Source organism: Aythya ferina (genome assembly GCF_964211825.1).
Source record: "Aythya ferina genome assembly, chromosome: 5".
NCBI classification, from domain to species: Eukaryota; Metazoa; Chordata; class Aves; order Anseriformes; family Anatidae; genus Aythya; species Aythya ferina.
In genome coordinates this window covers 35289892-35315300 of record NC_140301.1, presented here as the reverse complement: position 1 = coordinate 35315300, position 25409 = coordinate 35289892, and the positions used below count along the sequence as shown (strand labels likewise).

The 25409-nt window shown below is 36.3% G+C and overlaps 1 long non-coding RNA gene across 2 annotated transcripts in view; it reads right to left on the bottom strand.

The window, feature by feature from the left end:
* Window positions 1–17308, bottom strand: part of LOC311437160 — a 38231-nt gene extending 20923 nt beyond the window's left edge. The window contains exon 1 of one of the 2 annotated variants that reach the window (XR_014693332.1): window positions 17179–17308. This is a non-coding gene — a long non-coding RNA (uncharacterized lncRNA). Of the gene's footprint in view, window positions 1–17174 lie in introns of both variants that reach the window. The other variant, XR_014693333.1, reaches the window with a different exon arrangement.
* Window positions 17309–25409: the final 8101 nt, after the last annotated feature.

Genomic DNA, 25409 nt, shown 5'->3' with positions numbered 1-25409 from the left:
CCCTAAGCTCTACATCTAAACGTCTTTTGAAGACTTCCAGGGATGGTGACTCCACCACTTCCCTGGGCAGCCTGTACCAATGTCTAACAATCCTTTCGGTAAAGAAGTTCTTCCTAATATCTAACCTAAAACTCCCCTGGCTCAACTTAAGCCCATTCCCCCTCGTCCTGTCACCAGGCACGTAGGAGAATAGACCAACCCCCACCTCTCTACAGCCTCCCTTGAGGTACCTGTAGAGAGCGATAAGGTCGCCCCTGAGCCTCCTCTTCTCCAGGCTGAACAAGCCCAGCTCCCTCAGCCGCTCCTCGTAGGACTTGTTCTCCAGGCCCCTCACCAGCTTCGTTGCCCTTCTCTGGACTCGCTCAAGCACCTCGATGTCCTTCTTGTAGTGAGGGGCCCAAAACTGAACACAGTACTTGAGGTGCGGCCTCACCAGAGCCGAGTACAGGGGGACGATCACCTCCCTAGCCCTGCTGGTCACACTGTTTCTTATGCAAGCCAGGATGCCGTTGGCCTTCTTGGCCACCTGAGCACACTGCTGGCTCATATTCAGCTGACTATCCACCATCACTCCCAGGTCCTTCTCTGCCTGGCAGCTCTCCAACCATTCCTCTCCCAGCCTGTAGCACTGCTTGGGGTTATTGCGCCCCAGGTGCAGGACCCGGCACTTGGCCTTGTTGAACTTCATGCAGTTGACCTCAGCCCATCGGTCCAGCCTATCCAGATCCTCCTGCAGAGCTTTCCTACCCTCAAGCAGATTGACACACGCACCTAACTTGGTGTCATCTGCAAACTTACTGAGGGTGCATTCAATGCCCTCATCCAGATCATCGATGAAGATATTAAAGAGAACCAGCCCCAGCACCAAGCCCTGGGGGACGTCACTAGTGACTGGCCTCCAACTGGACTTGGCTCCATTCACCACGACTCTTTGGGCCCGGCTATCCAGCCAGTTTGAACCTTTCCTTAAGCACCTCCATGACTCCACCACCTCCCTGGGCAACCCGTTCCAAAGCCTGACTGCTCCTTCTGAGAAGAAATGTCTCCTAATTTCTAACCAAAACCTTGCTTGGTGCAACTTGAGGCCATTCCCTCTAGTCCTATCACTAGTTATCTGTGAGAAGAGGCCAACCCCCAATTCCCTGCAACTCCCTTTCAGGTAGTTGTAGAGAGTGACAAGGTCCCCCCGAGCCTCCTCTTCTCCAGACTAAACAACACCAGGTCCCTCATCTGCTCCTCATAGGACTTGTGTTCCAGGCCCTTCACCATCTTAGTAGTCAGCTTCTCTGAACTTGCTCCATGGCCTCAATATCCTTGTAGTGAAGGGCCCAAAGCTGAACACAGTACGCAAGGTGCAACCTCACCAGAGCTGAGTACAGGGTGATGATCACCTCCCTGGTCCTGGTGGCTACACTATTCCTGACACAAGACTAAAAAAAAAAAAAGACTTAAATAAAATGAATTAAAGACTGACTGTAAGCCCTAAATGTGTTGATAAAAAACATTTTAGTGGGTATCAAGCAATATTCCCAGTAACAAAACAGAAGGCACTGAGATCTCTAAAATACTTGATGTGTTCTAATCACCAGTATTCAGTAAGATTCATTCAAAATTAATTCAGCTGATTGTGAGAACAAAAAGAGAAGTTGTACAGAAAATTGAAAGATTTTGTCTTCCTCCAAAGAGTTTCCTTGGTGGTCTAGGGAAAAGTCTACTTATACCACACAGTTGGTAAATGTGGCACATGTGCCACATATACCAAATGAATTAAGCACCATAGAGCATTAAGATTTTTTTTAGTAAAATATTAAGCTGCTGGAGAAACCAGTCATTTAGACAAAAATCTATTACCTGACTAGTAATAGATACTAGTTACTTTTCTAATGGGCAAAAGAACTTCTGCATCTTATGTTCTTTATCCAACTATTTCTTCCATAATATCACTTTAGTGGAGAACAAAAAAGGAGTTAATTTTTTTCTACAAACCAATCAAATTTAATATTAAGATACAGATGGTATACAATAGTATGGGATTAGGTTTAATGAACTACAAGGACTCATTGATTCTTACTTTCTTAAATTGAAGGGGCCAAGAAACTCACCAGTTGTATAAGTAATACTTGCCCATTCACTGGGAATGTAGTTAATTGAAAGTTAACAATTAATTCCCTATGTAGTAGGCACTTAACTACCACTGCATATGACAGTAAAAGGACAGGCTAGACATCAAGCCACTTGCCAGCACTGTATCCCACATACTATTAGAAATCCCACGGGCTATTTTGTAGCCCATTATCAGTCTCTTAATTCCCATTGGGAACTCCTAAAGCTTCCCAAGAGCTGCACATAATCATAAGTAGAGTGATTAGCAACTCAACATTGCATTTTTCCTCGCTAAATTGTTTGACTCCTTTTTAATGTCACAGCTTAAATATCTTCAAGATGTTTGTGGTTCAACATCAATTATATCTGTTCTCATTTATTGAACCAGGGCATATATAAAACTTTCATAACTGGCACAAATACGGTGATATATCTTGCACTTTCCAGTCTCTTCTGTACTTAAATTCTTACTGAAATCTCTTATAACAGTAGATCCCATTTCATATTTTGAGAGCAGAGGCATATTTGATTGTTTTGATCTCATCTAAGCAGCAAAATAAATGAAGTTCAGAAAGGTTCATCTGTGAAGAAAGAAATAGTGATTTGGCTTCCCCTTCAAGAAAAATTCTATCACTAACTGTGGCACAAACCCTTCCCTCTCCCTCTCTTCCGCCCACCCCATAAGCGTTGAGCACACCCACTAAGATCATCACAAAGCTTAACTGGAACCTGATTCAAGGAGAAGTTTGTATACAACATAATGCAGAATCACATACCTGAAACTTCTGTAGAATTCATTTTGCAAATGAAGCAATCTCTTGATTCAAACTTGGAAAAACCTATTGTTCCACCTATTTTGGAAGCTAGAGCTTAAATACTGGTTTAAAATGAAATTATTCTTGAATTACATATAAAAACATTATATACAAAACCCTATATTGCTTTTCAGTAATACATTGTGTTGTATATCTCTATGGAGCTATCTATGGGGAGTCCATAAAAATGAATTCTTGTATGATTTGTCCTTTAAACTTGTTCTGGGACACAAACCTTTTTTGAACATCTTCGTATACAATCCAGATGATCATAGCAAAAGGGTTTTAAAGTGTACAAAATAAAACAACTCAAATACTTTAATACAACATATTACTTCTGGAAATGTTACCATACAAGAAAGACAGGATATTTTCTCATGACAATTGCACCAGAAAAATAGAAGTTTCACCTGGACAACCGGTGTAAAGTCTCAGAATTTGCTCAGAGGATGGGGAAAAATAAAAAAAAAAATAAAAAAATAAGATTGAGGTGGAAGTTCTAGATGTTTTAAAAAAACATGTTTTTAAAAATGTTTTAAAAAACACATTTAGATTATTTAACATTTATATTTTTAAGGATCATCATGATATTACAAGCTTCAGCTTTGACACTTCAGTGAGAAGACCATAGCATTTATTTTGAAAGTTCTCTACAATATATAGCTTGCTTCTAAGTCCAGCTATGCAGGGGAGTTGATAGCACTAATGAAAATAGACAGTGGAATAATAGACTAGAGTTATGACTACTACATGTAGGATTTTATGACTAAGCTACACCTACTAGTTAGTCAGTCTGTTTCTTTTAATGTCTCTGAAACATACAGACAGACACCTGAATCTTAAACACTTGTACATGCCTCCTGAAATACTTTTAGCTCCAGGGAGATTTCTGTAATATACTGTGTGCATATCAATTGTTTAATAGCAATGAACAGAACTGCAATGCCTAGTTTTCTCCCTTGTATAAAAATACTAAAAGAAAATGAGTCAGCTTCAATGCATAATACTAGATTGGACTGGAAACAAAGGCAAAATGGTTGTTTACAAAAACCTATAGAAATTATGATTTTTCACCTATATAAAAAAAAAAAAAAAAAAAAACCAACATTTTAAAATACAGAAAAGGCTCAAATAGAAAGTTACTTAACTTGTAATTTTTTTCCTCTCCAAGATTGCAGATTTAGAAACCAGCTAAGGCTTACTAAACATTATTTACATTACAGCAGCATTCATAAGCACAGTTAAATTCTGTGTCCCAACTCAACTGAGCACTCTACATCAAGTTCCTTATGGCATGATTCTTCTGCTTGCCACCCAGCTGTCTATACAAGATGTGGACAAGATTCTCAAATCATCATTATGCCATAGGAAAAAAAAAAAAAAAAAAAAAGATAATGAAGTTCTGGAAAATGCAAGCATTGCAACAGCAAGGAAGACTTAAGATTACTCTTCACCTCCCCACACCCCATTAAGGAATTAGTAAGATTGATATCAAACTACAAGATTTACTACTTACACAGGATTTTGAGGAAAACACAGAAAAGACTGAAATATGATTCAAGCAGTGCCTACAGTGAGAGTAACAGTAGAGAAGTCTGTTTTGTTTATCAAAAAAAGCTTATACAACCATAGAATATCCTGAGTTGGAAGGGACCTGCAAGGATCATCAAGTCCAACTCCTGGCTCCACACAGGACGACCCAGAAGTTAAACTACATGTCGGAGAAATGTTCAAACATTTATTGAACTCCAATACTCTTACTGCTGTGACCACTTCCCTGGGGAGCCTGTTCCCATGTCCAAACACCCTCTGGGTAAAGAACCCTTTCCCAGATAAAGAACCCTTTCCCTGCACCTTCCTCGTTACCGCTTCATGCTGTTGCCTTAAGTCCTATCACTGTCAGAGAGAAGACATCAACATCTCCCCCTCTGTTCTACCTCATAAGGAAGCTGTTGACCACCATGAAGTTGTCCATCAGTCAATCAAATTGTTTGGTTGCCCCTCAGGCTTGAGCTTCAAAACCAAATGACTTCAGCTGCTCCTCATATATTATGTCCCTTAGACCTTAACCATATTCAGATTTCCTTTGAAAGCTAATAGTTTTATGTCCTCCTTTTATTGTGGTGCCCCAAACTGCACACATTACTCAAGGTGAAGCCACATCACTGTGGAGTAGAGTTGGACAATCACTTCCCTAGACCAGCTAGCAACATCATTGAAATGAAGCTGTCATATCACATGTACAAGGACCTCAAGAATAAAATATTAAAATGACTGAACAGAAAACAGAAAAGCACAAGTTACTGGTTGAAAGTTGCATAGTCCCACTGAAAACAGAAAAATAAGAGTTTTATTTACTTGTTTGGCAGGTAGCTATTTTAAAATATAAATTCAAGTAAAATTTAAGTTATGGAATCACTATTTATCATATTTCCAGGACTTGCCAGTAGATTTTTTTTTTTTAACCCAACAGCTATGAACCTCTTCTAGTTCTTCAGAATATTAGCCATAGGGTGATTTTCTTACAGCAATTGAAGCAAAAATCTCAGCAAGAGTAACAGATAAAGCAGTCTTTTAGACACCGAAATAGACTGAAAGAAAAAGCATTCTTCTATTTAGTAGATTTGAGGGAACTAAAACCTGGAAAATATGATGATACTGTAAAGTAATGATAGGAGTTTCCACTGAACTGAGTTATCAGGATAAATCACAGCTTCTAAACCTAGGACCAGAATCATCTAGTATTGTTATGCAGTAGATGGAGGATCACATAGTCCTTTGCTAGTATGGGAAGTCATAAAAAGGCCAAAAAGGATAGAGCAATAAAAAAAAGTCTAGTTTGGTGTCATGGGAAAGACACCAGAAACTCAGCTCACTGTAATTACCTTATTTTAAATAGAGGGAAGATGCTTTACTAGCAATCAGAAAAAGTAGTCAGGCACTCCCAAATTCTCCTATTATGCACACAAGGCACCCACAACAACACAAATATTGGTTATCTGATTTATGCCCTTTGTAGCATAAGCAGTAGCAAATGACTCTTATCCAGGTGCATGTGTCAGGGCAACAGCATGGGACTAAATGAGACAGCAGAGAGAAGGTGACCACATTTATCTGCACCAAAAGTGGCTTGTTTGACAATTTCAAGAACAGAAGAAGAATTCCCTAAACACTGAACCAGGATCCCAATCAAGCTATTCCATCAGGACACAACAAAGCAAAGTCTAAACTTAATTAATTACAGCCACATCTTTGACAAAGTCCTACCTCATTGGGTCACCAACAGAAGAAGAGGCTTGTTCTGGAGTAAAATTTGTCAATGAACAGCAGGAGTAACATCTGACAACAAAGTCCTACTAATGGGTGGGAATTAACCAGCTGGAAGTATTTACTTGCCAAACAGACTCAGCTGCAGTGTCAGAGTGTCATGAGACCAGCAGAGATGGCCAGGATGGACAAGAACCCATATAAGACTTCTTAAATGAGATACAGCAACTGTACAAACTATCTAAATTATAAGATTTCCCATGTTTATGATATTTCTGCATCCAATATTTATGATAGATCTATTTTTCTCTAAGCTCCAAAATCTCTCGAGTACTCTAACAACATGATTTGTCCAGCCTTAAGAGAAAATTTATCTCAGTCTTGGTATCTTTGAGAAGTAGAATAAACTGAAGTCCTACACAAGAAGTTGTGGTAGGTGCTGTATTTGTTAGTAATTGCTCATAGTCTCTTCTACTTCATTTTCCCTAATTGGTGATGTACCACAAAATATATTTGCTTCACAAAACCATTTGTGACCAAACTTAAAGCAGTAAAACTACAAATAAGCCTCAACCACAGACATAATACGTAATTAACCTGTGAAATTCACTGTCATATAGCATAACTGGGGTGTACTTTCAATGCATTCTTGAAATATATACATTTACTGATGAAAATCAACTTCAACATATACAAAGATTACCAATAGGTGTCCTCTAAAGCATGAAAAGGGGGCAGAAGAAAATATTTGACCACGATGAAATACTGGAGCTAGGCTGAGTGGAAGGGAGCATGTTAAGCTTTTGACTTCTACCATTACCCATAGCAGAAGACAGACCTAGGATTGATAGCTCCACTAAGGCAATTTTTATATACTGAAAAAAAATATTTATAGAAATCATTCTGGCAACTCTGGCCAAGAGATAGGCCATGATCATTCCTAATGTGCTAGAATAAAACAAGGTGAATTCATGGTTAGAAAGTCTTAATAATTCAGTATTATAGGTTCTTTTGCAGACTTCCTAATTTAGCTCTAATTTTATGCTGAATGAAATTAATATGACATGAAATATTAAGTTAGCTTCATAACCAAAATCATTTTATAGTCATCATAAAAGGGATACTATAATTCTGAACATGAATGACATTCTGACAAATGAGATATTCTGCAGTGGTATCTTAGCCATTTGTGATTTTCTCACACACAGCTCCTCAGTCTATATCCTGTATGTCATCACTTCACACTTAATTAGGAATTTCAAGTAGGAAAAAACGTTGTTATTAATTTCACATATTTCATAAGGATTCTTGGGTTCTTGGATTTTTTTTTTTTTTTTGGTTGGAAATACTCCATTTTTTGTTAGCATGCTTATGTGACCTGTGATAAGAACTGCGTATTAACAGGAAATACCAAACTACCATATTGCTTTAATAGGAAATACCAAACTTCTCCCTAACTTTAGTTTCATTGATTCCTTTCATCTCCAAGAATATCCAGTAACTTTAATAGCCTCACCTGTCTATGTTTAAGACTGCCAGTGACCAGGCATTTATCTGTTGAAGTTACATCAGACTATGACCAAAGTAAATACTTTTCTAGTTAATTTATATTGAATAAAAATTTGTTTACAAACAATTTCTAATGCATTATTCTACATAATGAAGCATCTGTCATGAATAGATTAAGTCAAAAGTCATAGTTATACGGTACTTTTAATATACTATTTATAATTATTCTGGTCAATATGCAGTATATAAATATAAAAAATGCATAAGTAAAAAAAAAGGATTGTATATGAAGAACTAGGCTTCTAGTATTGGTGTCTTTTTGTTTGTCTGTTTTTTTAATTTGGAGTTTTTCTGATGTGAACAGAACAAAGCAGTACAACAGGAGCTTCATCACAGCTCCAAACCTCTTCAGACCAGAACTTATCTCAAAAGCCTTTTCCTTCTTCCTATGAGTTCAGCTCTAGACAGAACTGAATTTTAATTCTCTGAATTTGAGTACTTTATTTCCTCAGACAAATGTATTCACCTCACAGAACACCACCTTTCAAAACCCCCATATCAGTTTCCATTTCCCTGGAGATTCTCATGTTGCTGATTTTAGTAGTGGACTGAAAAGTCCTCTAATGGAATTTCTTTGTGCAGGTTAGGCACATCATTTCTTACTGTTTACATGGTCAGTGAAACAGCAGATTACATCCTCCTTTTCAGCAGCTTTTTGACTTAAACTTAGCATATTTTTCTTGACCTTCTGTAGCATAAAACTCTGCTGTTTCATTCAAGTTCTATAGATGAGCTCCCGAATCACTTCATTAGCTCTCCTCAATTGGGCTAGTAGCAATCGTTCAAGCAATGAGATTAAAAGGACTCACGTTTGAAAGCCCAATCCTTACAGTTTATCCTTGTGCCTTCCAAACCATAGTTTTGCTCATATGCCCAATTTGATGTTTGCCTGTTTACTAACAGTAAACATGTTGACTCAGTTCATGATCTGTACTTTCTATATCTTTTCCTGCAGATTCTGCAAATGCCCAAAGGTTTTCAGATCCTATATTTATCAGCTGATTGTTTATGCCTAGACTCTTGCCTGTTGAAGTGTTTTACATGTTTCAGACATTCTCAGAGAAAACGCTACTTCTAGTAAAAATCTGTATTTTCCTTTGGAAAACTGGAAATTACCATTTTCTGATAAGTTTTAAAGCTTAGTCCATCATTTAGTCTGACAAGCAGTAATTACTTAATTTACTGAGGAAAGAACAAGTATTAAGGGGAAATAAGAGCAAGGCAATATGGTTTATCCAACAGAACTGAACAAACACCAATCTGCGTAACAATTTCTTAATTAGAACCTAGTCTTGGCCACCATGGAGATAGATACCATATTGAACACCTAAAGTATCCTTTCTTCTTTGGTCAGTGGAAGTACCATAGCAATGTCAATGTCTACATATCTTTATACCAAGCTACTTTCAGGAGTAAGGAATAGTATTAGTTGTTACATAATTATTGTCCAGTTAGTTTTTCTCTACCTCCCTAACATAAAATCACAATTTGCATGAAATATCCCATGGGCCTGTTCTGGCCTAGAGAATGCCTTTAGGACTATGCTGTGATGATGAGCTAGATTTTAATCTTAATTGTAGCCCTCAAATTCAAAACAATCCCATGAGATTTCAGGGATGTCAGCAGATTCACAACAGCAACAGAATAAAAACCAAACCACCCCTCTCCTCCCACAGGAGCAATCTGGCTATGGTTCTCTCAATTCTATTATCACCTCTATTCTTGCCAAAAAAATGCCACAAAAATCTTTAAAAAAAATACAGACATTAATTCTCTGATGCTTCCAGATGGAGTTTTGGCTAAGGATATGAAATATTTGTTAGCTCACCAACAATATTCCCTTGCAAGACAAACTTTTTTTTTTGATTGTAAAATCAAGTACAATCAATCAAGAAGTTTGATTTTCTAAATTTGGGATTAATGCTATGTCTTTTCACAGACTAATGGAGCTGACAAGGTTTTAAATCAGTCATCCTTGTAAATTTTTCTTAGCCTGAAGATATATTTATTAGTACAGCTAAAGTATAAAACACATTGCCGTTAATTTCTTATCCAAGCAGTCAATTAAGGTTCAATAGGCATATTACTTAGGTGATACATTGCAAACCCTAGAAGAAGCTGTGTTTAATGGTAGTTGTAGTAGAACAGAATGTACTTCCATAGCAATATAATGCTCCCTAGCACTTTTAGGTTTGCAGCATCAGGAAGGTGAGAAATAATCCAATCAGTTTTCACAGGGTGCTTGTTGCATATGCAGATTCCGCTTTCCTAATCCTGTCCTACAGGCTGATCTTGATCTAATCTCAACAGCCACGGGAGCCAGATTCCAGGTTTGTACAGCCACACAGACACCATCATCCCCAGCTGGCTGAATCAGCATGGTGACACCAGCTTCCACGTGTACACCACAGTGGTTGAGAATGAAAGATCCTCCATCTCTAAAGCTAAGGATGCTCTGCAATAGACTTGTCAGGCAAGTTGAAAACCAATCAGAATGTAGTTCTGTTGACTTCTTTCCCAGAAGAAAATCTACTGCCTGCTGATGGCTCTGGAGATATTTTATTCTATTACCAAACAAGTTCATCCTTGCTTATAAATGAATTAATTACAGCAAGAAGAGCGACAAAGCCAAATTATGGAAATAGTGGTGCTGTGTAAAGACAGTAACTATTCAGAAAAAACTGTTTGAAACAATGTCCTGGTGTCCCACCTGTTCTTTCTCAATCATGATCACATCTCTTCCTCTCTCATCTCAGAAGAATGCAACCAGAAAAGAGGATTTTTAATAGCAGAAACTATTAAGAGGTGATAAAGCTCTCAGAAAGATAATTTTTGGGATTCAGCATGCTAACCAATTTTCAGATGCAAATTCCTCTGTAGACAAAGTCTAGTACCCATATTTTTGTCATCCAACACAATAATCTGTATGACATTCTAGCATTTTCCTTCAAAATCTGATCACTCTTATCCCTGATTAACCAGAGGTCTATAAAAGTTGCTAAACTACGAATGAATACTTGGTTTCATGTTGACCTTGAGAATCACGGAAATTTAAAATTAATTTCATTGGGGCTTTGAAAACTATGGTAAAAACACAACTCTAATCTAAGAAATGTAGTTGAGAATATTAAAAACAAAAATTAAACTTTAGACATAAGAAAGATTGTGAATAGCCCAATTAAATGGAAAAAGTCTGAATTCTGCAGATATGGCACGGCAAACAACTATGAATTAAACCATACTTAAGAGAGGAATTCTTGCTGAAGAAACTTTTTTGTTTGTTTTGTTTAAGAAAAGGGGAAAACACACTACCGAAAGTTTTGCAAGTAAACAGAAACTAGAAAAAATCAGCCTCTGGAAAAGGAGGTTTTAATCCTGCAAATGATCCCCTAATGACATTAGATTATCCTTTAAATTTGTGCCTAATAATCAATAAGACATGGATAATTTACATCACTGAATTCCAAAACTGACATAATTTCATTTATACCCCTTAGTGAACCAACAAAGACTCTCATCTTTGACTGCCTTTAATGCATATTGATCTGCTGGTATAAAGCATATAAATCTGTCCTTCATTTGAGAAAAGGAAGTGAAGCAATGCATACAAGTAAAAAGACAAACCTGAGTAGTTTAACTTAATCTACCTAATCAAATATCAGTCACACTTTCTGAAAAACTGTCGAAGCTTCTCCTGAATTTCATGCATAAACAGAACTCACCCAAAAAGCTCTGAAGAGATAGATCTAATGTTCAAACTGTGTTACAAAGTTACAAAGGATAATAGGATAAAAGGATATTTACAATAAAATAAATGCAACTATATAATCAAAGTGTTCACGTTAAAACAGGATGAAAGTATAAGAAAGTATTTTCACATAAAAAATAAAAATGAACAAGTAACAATACCTTGTGTAGCAGAGAAATATATGAAGAATACCATTAATGCTTCTTTTCTGATCCAAGCTGATAGTGACAGAAGATTATTATCCTGTGAACGGTTGGCAGTTTAACAAAAAACTCAGTGGAAAAAAAAAACACTGAGTTTCGCCTAGATCTTACCCTCTCTGTCTACATAAGACTCCACTGCCTTGCTGTCCATCTCAGAGCTGTAATCAATAAATTAAAGGGCAGGGAAAGTAAATTCAATTTTGTCAAAAAAAAAAAAAAAAAAAAAAAGCTTATGGTCAAAAACTACGTAGACGGTTTTGCTACCTAACATGTTTGTTCTGTTATCAACAAGGTACGTCTTATAGAGGCTTTTCATCTACATTCAGAAAAGCCTGCTTGAAAGGAAGGGATATGTTCCGTACATTTTCTTTTAAACTATGCAGCTACTAAGATGGAGTACACACAGAAAGAGTATATCCAATAAATGTTTGTGTCAGTTGTGAACTAAGTTATTCACAAATGATTCTTGACACTATACAAATAGTTCTAAGTCTCAATCTTACCAATAATGACAAAGACTGGGAAGGACTTAATTTTTAACTGTCATGATCCATTACTACAACATGCTTCTTTTCAACATGTTTAAGACTATGAACGTCTTCTCTACTACAGCTGTTCTGATCTTGATTTCAACCATTGGATATTTACTGGAATACATATTACTAGTTAACAACACCAAGAACGACTTCAGGTTCTTTCTATAAAGCACTAAGTAACAAAATGAAAAACAACTGATTTGAACAAAAAGGGGTTTGAATTCGCTTTCACGGAAAGTCATAACCTCAAAACAAAAGCCAACTAAAATGCCTTTAAGAAACATCTCTATATAGAGAGAAACAGTAAATAATTTAAATATTTGTTAGCTTGAAGGTTATATGTTCTCCAAAATGCTTGGAATTTAACAGCAAACACACAGCTTTTATTGGGAGCTATCTCCAGGCATCCTTGGCTTTCTGGTCTCTTATCCTCTATGTGCTTAGGTGCACAAGTTTTCAGATAAATTTCATGCTACTGCCTAGACATAGCATATGCTTTCATATGCTTAATTTTCCCATAGTCTTCTCTACTAGTAAATAAAATAGCAACTTCTTAAAAACCCTTGTATATCTATAAACCTGGGCAATCATCTACTCCAGTCACAACAGCTACTAGTTCTTTTTGTTACATGGTCAGGTCCATTGGAGAAGCAAGGCCAAACCACAACAAGGTCAGTTTTTACTTAAAATTTGCAACCTGTCACATAAACCAGCTTCAAGTATTTTGTAAAGAGTGACTCATTTTTGTGCCCCATCCAGTGTCAGAAGGAGTGGGCTTTCCAGTGACACTGTGTCCACAGATTTTTGAGTCATTACCAGGAAGGCTAGAAGTAGAGGCCTCCACAAGTTTCTGAACTCATCTGGTATCTGCTCACACAAAGCCTTCAGTGTTCTGAGATAAATCAGCCTCTGGAATGTTTTTGTTTTTGGAACAGTGTTGTGAAAGGCAATGTTTACCACACATCTGGAAAGAGCGTGCATAGGTTAAGGATGGAAAATGGGAAAACACTGAGAAAATAAGACATGAAAAGAAGCAGACTGGGTGGGAAAACTGGTACAGAGTAAGTGAGGGGGTGAAAGGGAACTATCTTACAAGGAGGATGTCTTGCAGAGAAACTTACAAAGATAGCTTTTTCTCCTGGGGCTTGGAGATGCTTCACTTGACACACATCACTCCCCAACAGAGTGGGAGGACAGCTAGATTGAGATTTCATATGAAAGTGAAATCTTTAAGATATAAATACATAGACGGGTTCATAGAAATTCTTAGGGCTTTTTTTTTTTTTTTTGTTAATATAAAGACATCCATTATCGCTACAGAAATCGTATACTACACTTTGGCTGTAGAACATAGTGGGTGAGAAAACAGAAAGAAGTCACAGGAGTTAAGTGCTTTTAAGCCTGCTTTTTTGTCTGGTGCATTCATGACTGTCCACAACAGAAAACTGGACATCTGAACAGACAGTATGCAAGGTGTGCTATAGTATAAACCATTCCCAGAATCCCTACGCTGCCTGTTATAGCCCTATTTCCAGCCTATCACCTGACATCAAGCCTGTACCTGATATACTGCTGATAGTTGTGGATGTACCTCTACAGTTCTTGTGGTCCTTTGCACCAGTGATCAAATACCATTTACTACCAGTGAAGCTGGAGCTCAATTCTACTCAACATGCTAAGATCATTGCTTTAAAAAGTATCTCACTTAGCTTTCTGATATGTCCTTACAGCTGATATCAGATCATCAGACCCTACACACATCCCTCTGTCATTTCAGCACATACGGAACAGTGAAACAAAGCAGGAAGCCAGCATTTATATAAGCTTGCTTTATCATGAAATGGGAAAGAAAAAGCACAACAATAATATACAAATATGAAAACTAAGTAGTCTGGTAGGCCAATAATTAGCAGCCAGTATGCTTAAGGAACTATTCTTACTATTTTCTAGGTTGTAGATATTATTGTAAGAAAAATATCTTCTAAATAAAACACACTGAAATGAAATAAAAGTGAATATTTATCTGAAAAAGTCTTGTATATGCAAGACAAATTATCAATACATAAAAAGGTCTCCACACCCAATAGTAAATCTCAAAGAATTTCAGTTCTCTGAAATGATGAATTACTCAACTAAGAAAATAATTTAAGGCATGTAGCAATACAACATATATAGTAAGAGGAATGAATATTAAAGGTGAATTGCTACCAAGCACACTAGCAAGGATTAGCAGTTGACTTACAAGTTACATGCCCTTGGTAACAGATTTTAAGGCCAAAGATAAGCAGTAGATTGTCTATATGCTGTAAGGAATTTTAGTCAACAACTTCTGACAGAGAGCCAAATACTTTACGTCACCTAAAACATGATGTCAGAAAAACATCCATTTGATTTGAAACCAAGATGACTCTACTGTTCTCCTAAACATTATTCTCTTTGGAGATAGGAAAGTGCCGATCTGAATGTGCATAGACCATCAAGAACTTGGAATCTATGATTTCAGCATTTCAGCCACACCAGCTTACTATAATAGTCAAAACATATAAGGAAGAGTATCACTGTCCCACATCTCTAGCACCATTTTAAAGGAAAAGACTGAATAAAAATGTCTGGGAAGGTGGCAGCCTCAAACTACAGCATCTTACTGTTTTTCTTGTTGACTGTCTTAGGTGCCTAACTTATCTTCTCTCATGATTCCTCTTTATAGTTCTGGCTGTTGTGAAGTTCAGTCCTGGTGCATATCTTCCCTACAAACTGTGCAAGAATCCTGGGTGTAAAAGGGCTAAAAGAGAGGCAATTGCCATGCAAAGAGAGGCACGGCAACACAGATTCATCCATTTTTATGAACCCTCACATCCAGCATCTTAGTTTAATTTCTACCTTCACAGAAAGCAGAAAATTCTCTATCAGTATGTCACACAGTGGCTGGTAATCCATCTAATCCTGTCATTAATCAATACATACTAACACTTGAAAAGCCTCTGTTAATGAACGTGATTTCAGGAACAACAATATGTGACAGATATCTCCAGACTATTCGATTATATGCACATTATATGCTCATCAAATCAAGTCTTTGTTCTCTTAAATACTTCCTGAAACTCAGAAAAGAACATGCCAGAACAATAAATTTTCTGAAAATTTCTTAAGTCTTATATGTCCTCTTTACATCACTGTTCACACTGCTTTTTCATCTAGTTATGTATGTACCCAAAAGCTTCCCCTAAGTTTATCACACTTTGTGTAATTGCATTGATTAACCTGATATAAACATTTAAAATATAATCTGTTCCTGAATCAAAAGAACATTTTAAAAAAATCCAACCAAAACCATGACAGAACTACACACAGCTTAGTAAGGAAGAGAGTGATGCATAACATAAATGAAGAGGTGAAGGGTGAAAAGCAAGTTCACATTAGTTTAGTCTCCAGCCATGTGTGCCAACCTCAACTTGTTAGAAATCAAGGAGCATTGAGCTGCTGCTGTTTATGTTATAGGTCCATAAAACCTCATGGAGACATGAAAGAGACTGTCAATATGGTAGTTTAAAGCCCCTTTCCCTACCCATAGCCAATAGGAAAATAGCATCTAAGCTCAGCTAGGAAGGATGGTGGTATAAGCTATTCTGCTTTAAAAAGTACATTCCATATGTGTTTCCCTTTGTGGCCTAGATTGGCTGCAGAGTGAGTGGAATCTTCTCCAGCATTGTATATAAGCACATTTCACAGGAGAAAAGAAAAAAAAAAAAAAAAAGAAAAAAGAAAAAAGAAAAAAGCCATCAGGATTTTACATTTGTTTATGCTTCAGAGAACAGCATTGGACGCATGCAAATCTACAGTTTCATAGAGGTTCCTTCATATATATAATTCTTACAGTGCTTAGCAAGGGAAATGCAATTGATATTAAGTTCAGAGGAAAGTTCTGTTTGGGTCAACCTCCTCACACCTACCCCTCCTATTTATCTCAGGGTCCTAGTCAAAACCTGGACTGAGGATGGAGACCACACATGAAAGACTGCCTTTTAAACACAATTGAGCATCAGCTGTCAACCCAGAGAAAAACACAATTTCCTCAGGTCTAGTTCTTAGCTGAATAAATGCTTCAATGGGAAATAGAGAAATTACTTCTTCCACACGTACAATAGGTTCTGGATAACACTAGTTAAAAAAGCACGTTAGTGCTTTTAAATCATATGCTTCACACATATGTTTCAGAATCCACATTCCTTACTTTCTTTTTGCTTGTAAAATGACCATCAGATAACGACCTTTTAATCTGGGCCTAATACATAATCATCAAACATTGTCCTTAGCTATATCAGACTAAGATAACATTTTTTACTTCAAATACATGTCAAGTAGATAAGTTAAACCTCCTTCTTCTGCTACCAGAATGAACCTAAGAAGGACTTAAAACCACTCATGAGTTCTATGTATGCAATACGATGTAACATACTAGTGACTGTTTCAAATTCAGTCTCACTATTGGAAGCTTAGGTACAACAGAACTTACATGGGAGAGAGTAATCTGTTTTGAAGCATGCATATTCACTCTACAACTTTTTTATGACTATGAAGGCACAAATCATATCAAAGACAGTCTATCCTGGTCCTCCAGGAAAAATTTTCCTTCCATGGATAGGATACATATTGATACCATGGATACATATGTACCTCTTCACCATCTGTTTCTAGGCCCCATTACAAGAAGTTAAGAAAGGCTTGATTACACTGTTCTGTGGTTACCTCCAAAAGGCACAGAACACTTTGCAGAACAAACCAAAACAAAAAAGTAGATTTATTAAAATTTATTCTAAGGTGTAGACCAGGCCCTTAACATGTAGGGATAGATGTGGTCCCATGTACAAACAGAAAGCCCTGCTGGGGGCAAAACCACCTGAAGAAAGAGAATTGAAGAATAAGGGCTATGTACCTACATGATACAGTCCATCCAGGATGCAGGATTGATAGAGATAGAAATAAATCAGTTTCAGAAAGGACTAAATTCCCAAACTAGTGCTTAAATGGAGCTCTTGGGCCATTTGCAGGAGGTGGATCTCTCAGGTGTGACAGGTCAGGGTCATTAAAGCCTATTAGTGCTCTCAGGACCCTAGCATTGCCAAATATTATTGGAGCCCTCTTATTGCAGTAAGCAGGCAAGGTTATGGGGAAAAAAAAAAAAAAAAAAAAAAAAAAAAAAAAAAAAAAAAAACAAAAAAACACCACAGTTCAGTTCTGCCTGTTTCTTATGTTTTTGTGCTGTCCATCTTCTCTGTGCTGAGAACACAAGGTCTACAGCTCTTCTTAGAGAAATTAAAAGAAAAACACAGACTTATTCTTTTAAGAAAGAAAGGCTCAAGTGCAAATAGTCCAGAAGGTCATCTCCCTAATGCCTAATTTATTTGAACAGCTGTGTATCATACCTAGCAGAATTAGGGGTCTCCTTTTGTTAGCTGTGAGCTATTTTAAAGGAAAGTCTGAAAATGTCATAACATTTCATGCTTAATCTATGCAAACGCAGACTCAACAGGATGTATGGGGAAAATATCTCTTTTGTAATGTTTTTAATCTCTCTCCATTTACAATGAATAATTGCACTCACAGTGGCTTTTTCTATACTTGGATTTTTTGGACAATTAATTCCCAGTGGGTACAGTTTAACTGGTGATAACATCAATAGAAATGGCATTGTTGCCAGTGTTTCAGGAGCTTACAGTTTCATTTCATGTCTGTGTGCATATGAGTGTTCTCAGGTTACAGTTTAACTGTAGTTATGGCCTATAGAGCTGCGCTTTCTTAGATAAATCCTGTCATAGATCATTAGTGATAATTTTTCCCAACACCATCATTGTCACAGGTGTGACTGCCTGGAAGAAGTACAGCATAAAACATGGACAGATACCCGTGATTACATTGCAGAGGGCACAAATATTATCATGGGTGTTAAGATCTAAAAGAACTTGCCAGCTGTGTTTTGATTTTGATGTGCTCTCCACTCCTGATGTTGCATTTACTTCCCAAATCAGATGAGAAAGAACTGACCATGTTCACAATCAAAGAAGCAAATACAATGATCATTTATTTTACAGAAGTGAGGGATTTTAATGTAGTGTCATATTACCCAGTGAGTTGGTAGACAAATATGCTTAAAAGGAAGGAGGTCTGAATGAAATAAGGCAAAGACATACTTGATTCTGGAATGAACCAACAGTAAGGAATTTGTCTTGCTATGGAGATCATCTTCGCAGCATTCCTCATTTTGTTTTACATACTGTATTCATACTACATTTATGCCAGTCACAGGAAGTGATAAACTGGTTTTATTGGTCTTCAGAGGTACCATTGTGTCCAATTAGCTTGGTGATACAGTTTTCTCTAATTAGCTGGGAAATACACATCATAGCTAATCATACTGTACACCATTTGAGAGGCTGGAAATAATTAAATATGTTTTCATTATTCAACTGGCCTAGATAAAGCAAACATACTTCAAAGATTTATCTTGAAATGTTCTTTCTGATACTGGCAGCCAGTTACATAAAATCTTTTTAAAAAAAAAATATGAATACGTTGTCAGAAATATACAACAACAGTCAAAACAGTAATCAGTGTGTATCCATGAAATATTATTTCCTTCAAGGAAGAAAGTGTATACCTCTATGGAAAACAAAGCAAAACAAAAACACAGAGTGACTGTGTGAACAAAATAAATGCAATAATAATGAAGAATGCTTAGCATAAACAACAGTATATAAACACTGATATTAATAGAAACTAAAAATGTACATAACTTTGGAAACCAAGCCATCAACATTTTCTTCTTCAGGTTTTCCAAGTCATTAAAATTCAGCAAGAAGTTTCACTGCAAAATAACATACTGTGATATTGGAAAAATAGAAGATCTTTGTTAAACAACTTCATTGTAGATAACTATCTCAGATATCCTCAAATTTAGCTGCTGTTTTATTTTCAATAAAGGCCATAGCCTACAAAGGACTTAGGTGACTAAAAACATGTAGGCACAGAAACTCCTGCACTAAATGAACAAGCTCCCCTCAGAGGCATACCTCTCAGAGCAGCCAGTGAAAAGGCATCCTGGGAGATGGAGTGACTCGATGTCCCCCCAGCTCACCAATCACAGTATGTGAATTATCCAACAGGGACACTCTGTGGTCAGGAACACATCAGAAGCATCACCTCAGGTCCCAGCACCATGAGCCATTCCTGATCTCCATCTCTGAGCATCCTCTTGGAGGGAGATCCTGTGTTTGTTCCTTTCCTGACGTTGTCATGGACAGACTTCACATTTTCCTTTAAAAATAACCCACAGGCCCAGGTCCTTGTTGTGGAGATGTACCCCTTTCATTTTTGACAGACAAGTTTGTCCCCAGTTGGCTGAGACGTATTTCTGTGACCTCCTGCATTGGTCTGCTCATCTCTGTTGGAGGCACACCAAGAAAATAACACTTTGAAAGAGAAGAAAGGAAAGAAGAGAGAAGAAGAGAGAAAGAGAGAGAGAGAGAGAAAGAGAGAGAGAGAGAGAGAGAGAGAGAGAGAAAGAAAGAAAGAAAGAGAGAGAGAGGAAGGAAGGAAGGAAGGAAGGAAGGAAGGAAGGAAGGAAGGAAGGAAGGAAGGAAGGAAGGAAGGAAGGAAGGAAGGAAGGAAGGAGCTCTTAGAGCTGTGCAGGAGCTATAAGTCATGTTTTTTGAAGAATTTCCAATTTACAACAAACAGCTCAAATGCCAAACCCCTCAGGAAGGAAACTTTTTGCCAAGGTGCCTTAAGGGAGGGAAAATTACTATAGCTGATTAAATTTTTAAGGTGTTGTAATTTTATGAAGTGAGATAAAACACATGAGAAATAGAAAGTAAAATGAAAGTGTTAACATTAAAAGCAGAAAATCTTTGTTCTGAAAATGGTAACATGAGATGTTTTAATATTGTTGTGATTTTTTTTTTCCCAAAATGAGTCTTTGCAAATTATACACATTATAAGAAACTTAGATTTACATTTCAACAGAATTTCCTCAATATTTCTTTGTCCAGTACTATCTCTTAACACTTTCAAGTGATTCATTCTGAATACAGACAAAAATCATATTTAAGCCTGCTTGTTGTCAGAGCATTTAGAAAAGTAAGAAGATGAAAGAGACATGAAAAAAAAGCTCTTTCTTCATGAAGTATTTCAAATTGTTTTTTAGAACCTAATATCTCTGATGGTTTGTGAAATGTGGGGATGTGTTTACAATGAACAAGGGCAGGAAATTGCTTGCTTCAGCATGCCTTTACAAATGAAGCAAATCAGATACAAAATTGGTTGCTAGTGACTTTGCAAATTTGAAATAACCCATTCTTCTTTGAAGCTAAGACAAATGAAATTTAACTGCCTTGTAAAATATTTTTTTCTATTTAAAATTGTCATTTGTATGATCTGACTTTTTTCATGATTTGACAGTTACACTAAAACAAAAAGAAATTTAAACTTGAAACAAATACACCACCACGGTTGTAATTTGAACTTCAACCAGTAATAAAATCCAATGTCAGCAATTAAATTTGTTCAACCTAAAACAATATTAAGATGAAAAGAGGCATTTTCTTCTATTCATTCTGTTCATTTGAACTTATAAACATGATTATTCCAAATTATTGATTTATCCAAATTGAAAATGGTATCTTAACATAATTGAAACCATCCATGAACCACCAAACTCTTTGGTAAAATTATGTGAGGCAAAAAAAGTGGCTTAAAACATTTTATTCTTGTTTTACTGAAATGAGAGTGAAGCTGAGTAAAAGCTTTCTGAACAAAACCAATACAGTTTAGCTTAGTAAGTGAAAACAAAACAGTCATGTCTTGATGCATTTTGCTGTAAATACTTTTATCTACTATTGCAGCTAAAGTTTACATCTCCGGTAGTACCAATACTTATACCCAGGATCTAACTGAAAGCCCACTGAAGTCAGAAAAGCTCACTTAAGTCACTAAAATTATTTTAATTGACTTCAAAGGTAAATGTAGGCTTATGACCTATGTGTTGATGTGCAACTATGTTTGTTTTTACATGTAAAATACCATCTGTACATTATCAGCTAAAACAATATACAACAGAATGTATATAAGCATCTTTATTTTTAAATACAAAGTATATCACCTACATACAGACTCATATATATTTTATGGGTATATATTGGCTATTAGTATTCTGTCCATTCATGTATAGAAGAGACATTCGAAAATTAATAGAAAAAAATATAGAGCCTTGCATAATTGTGCAGAGTTTTCTATCTATGGCATTCTAATTTACCATACTGGAACCATAAATGGGTAATTTGGTGCCTTGCTGTTAAAATATACTTTAACCTGACATAGCAATAACATAGCAAATATATAAGTTCAGTGTAATAAAAATCATCCCATCGTATTTCTTGCTGTTGTTTAATATTTAATATGAGCTTGTGAGTGACAAGAATAAATAAAAGATCAGAAGATCCTAAGTGTTTTGCAGGTTATTACACAAAATTTCAGATTGCGTGACCTAGTCCAGTAATGTCAAGCAGATAGCAGATCATTAATTTTACTGAACAGTCATGTTTCCCTTAGTAGAAAGAAAATTAATTCAAGCTGAATGTCACATTACTGAACTGTAGTCCAACAATGCATACAATTTGACTATGCAAAATCAAAAACTCCAAGAAGAGGACATTCAGACTTTGACTCTGGACTATAGGTTAGGGTTTCGTACACACCTGGGAGTCCAAAGAGAATCCATGAAGCAAAGCAGCTTTCTTACACAAAGCCCTGGGTAAGCAAAACAGCTTTAAAAGAGTATTTCTCAACCCTTGTTTTCTTCTTAAATGCAAAGTGGACTGGTAATGATCACATGAGCTCCCATATCACCTAGTCCTAAGTGAGATTTAGGCTAACAGTTTTTTAGCTTGGAGGATGAAGGGCTGCTGAACTCTGCAACAGCAAAACATGGGGTTGTGACACATAATACAGTAGCAGCAACTTAATGAAGCATTTCTTTCTGTACATTAGTTAAAAATTAATTTTAAACACAGGAGCCTGATTTCAATAAAATCAATGTTTAAACACCCACTGAATTGTACAAAAGAGAGAGATAAACTTCTAAATTATTGACCACTGCTGCTTATGTCATATGTTTGCAGTTCAGGGGTCTGATTTCTTAAGGAATTGTAAAAAGATTTTAAGTCTTTCCTTATCTCAGACACTGAGCAAACTCAAACACACTCAGACATTATCTATACTGCAGAAGGACCAGTCTGATGAACCACAGTTATAGATCACTCCCATGATGCTCTGGATTTTTCTAACAAAGTTTTTCTAACACTAAATCACACATGCTTCACCTTTGCTCTTCCAGCCGTTCAGAGCAAGCAGATCCAGTTCTGACTTTGCCAGATCATCACTTCCTCTTCATACCAGTTACAGAAGGGTATCTATTCCTAAACAAACAGTGGCAGCTCTGACCTCTTCTTAATCATCTTTCAGTCTGCCGATCCTTCAGGATCTCTTTTGTTTTAATATTGTCATCATAGACAGGACTGCTCAAGGCTAGGGAAGACGCAAGTTTTGTAGGAAGAGGAAATATTTGTCATTAAAAGAAGTGATATAACTAAAAGAAATAATCTGTTTTTCTGGCACAGAAAAGAAAATACTTATTTTTCAGGCCCAAATAAAGGTTTTCTTGTAAAAAAAGGTTTGTCTGTAAAAGCTTGTCTGTTTTTTACAGTTTTTTACTTTGTTTAGTTTCAGTTAGCTTAACCAAAAAAAAAAAAAAAACACAAAACAAACAAACAAAAAAACCTATGCAATATCAGAATTCCCTGAATTAAAATGCTAATCATAGTATAAATCTGATAAATGCTAAGACTTTCCAGATGTAATGATGTGAAAGCTAACTTGTATACTCAGTACACTATATATATATAGGGGTGATAAAGTCAGTTTTGTTACTAAAATTTTACAGGTTTGTTCTTTTTAGTTTGTCTTCTTATTCAATTTGTTTTTGACACATTTTGTTAGGATTAGGTGTGCCATATTTGTGTAAATCAGGGTAGTTCTTTACCAACCCCCAGAAATGGCAGATTTGTGTTTATAAAGAATTTTGGAGGAGATTGTATAATTAGCTGCAAAGCAAGAGAAGAAGACATCATGTCATTGCAGAGCAGAGAATAATAAAAAGTCACTTTGTTCTGTTAAAATATAGATCTTATAAATTGCTTTTTTAGAGGACTAGATGGTGAAAATTAGGCAAACAGAATGAGGCAAGCAAGGCAGCAAAATAATTCCAAGGCAAAACATCTCAAAAACAATAAGAAGGGTTTCTTTAATGTCTTCATTGGAGATGGTCCAAAGATAATAATAAAATTTTGTTTTAAACATAGTCCAGTGTAAAGTAAGTTTTACTTTCATATTGTTTGAGTCTGCCTGCTTTACTATTTTACTATCTGTATCTTTAATGTAATTATATTTTTAAGTAACCTTCCCAGAAATATACTCTTATCAGTAATGACTGTGAGTATATATGAATAGGTGCAGAAAGAAAAGAAGATTTCCTGTCCTTTAAATATATAGTTCACTTTTTTGTTAAATCATGAAAATATGGCAAATATTTTTCTGACTATCAAAATATATAGTTTTGCTACATTTTGGATGTTCTGTTCAGATATTTTGATCTCTGGGGGGTGGGGGGGGGTGGGGGGGGGGGGGAGAGAGTATATAAGCATGGCAAATTTTATTAAAACCATGCTTTCCTAGTATGCTCTATGAGCTTCCTCTGATCAGAAGTTCAAGGTGTTCCTGAATGACAGGTTGTATCTTATGTTTATTAGTCTTTGATAGCTTACTCTTCTCTGACTCTGCTTAATAAGTTTTGAAATTTATGTAAATTCTTGGCGTTGACAACACTGTAGCAACAAGTTGTGCTGATTAATACTTTGTTGTGTTGAAAAAAAAAAAAAAGCCATTTTCTTTGGTTTGAATCTATTGTATCAAAATTTAATCTTATTACCATTGCTTCATATATTCAGGGAAGCAGTGAATACTCATTCCATATAATCATGCTTTCTCCAGGCAAATAATGCCTCTTTAGATCTTTCTATTTTTCCTTACATTTGTGTCTTTTCTGTCTTGTCTTAGTCTACATATATGTTCTTAATATAGAAGTAATTTGTTTCTTTAAGCAGCCTTTTCTTGCTTTGCTGGGCCTTATATTGTTTTATTGCATCTCATTTTAGGATAAGAAGATCAGAAATGCATGCAATGTTGCAGCATTCCACCAATATATGTGGTAACAATAACTTTGGATTGCTTTTTTTTTCCCTTAAAAAAAAGAAAAAAAAAAAAAAAAGAGTATTTCAATATCATAAACTGATAGAAAGAAATATTTCAACATTTTCAAGTGGCTTCTTTTGCTTTCTGGAAAGGAGTGAAGAAGTTTGCCATTCCAATTTAAACCTATAAGATCTTAAGCTAAAAAAAGTGATTTTGTCAAATTGGAGTATCACTCTACACAAGGTGACTTAAGTGAATAACAACAACAGCAACAGCAACAAAGATGTAGGTAATATTTTTTAATTTATTAAAAATGGCCCAAAAGAAACCCACCATGTAAAATCCACCTCCTTCAAACATGCATTTTCAGACTGTTTTTTCCTACCGTCTTCATAATTGTATGTATTTTCAGCATCTGTGCTGTCTTTGCTGTTCTAACCAAACATATAAGCCTTCAGTTCTCAAAAGAAGCTACAACAACAAAAAAAGCCCACTCCTGTCATGTTCTGAATGCCTCCTGTACTTTTCGATCTCCTGTTTTGGAGACTGGAGCTGAGCAAATTATTAGCTCATGCAGGCATTCCTGTACCTTTGCTGGGAAGGAACTATCTACTTCCCTATCTTACTCTCTCAAGAGCTTGTTTGGCTCCTGGTCCACCCTTCCCCGCTGTGGAATTTGCTCCACAGGCCTCCTCACCACGGAGCAGTGCTGAGATTGCCAAGGCTGTGCATATCACTCAACCTGCCTGGCCATTTGCCTTTGGTGTCTGTTCATCACTCCATAGCTGAAATTAAAAAGGAAGGATTGGCCTTCTTGACTAATAGCAAACATGATTCCTATTTTGGAAATAACTGGGAATTTCTCTTT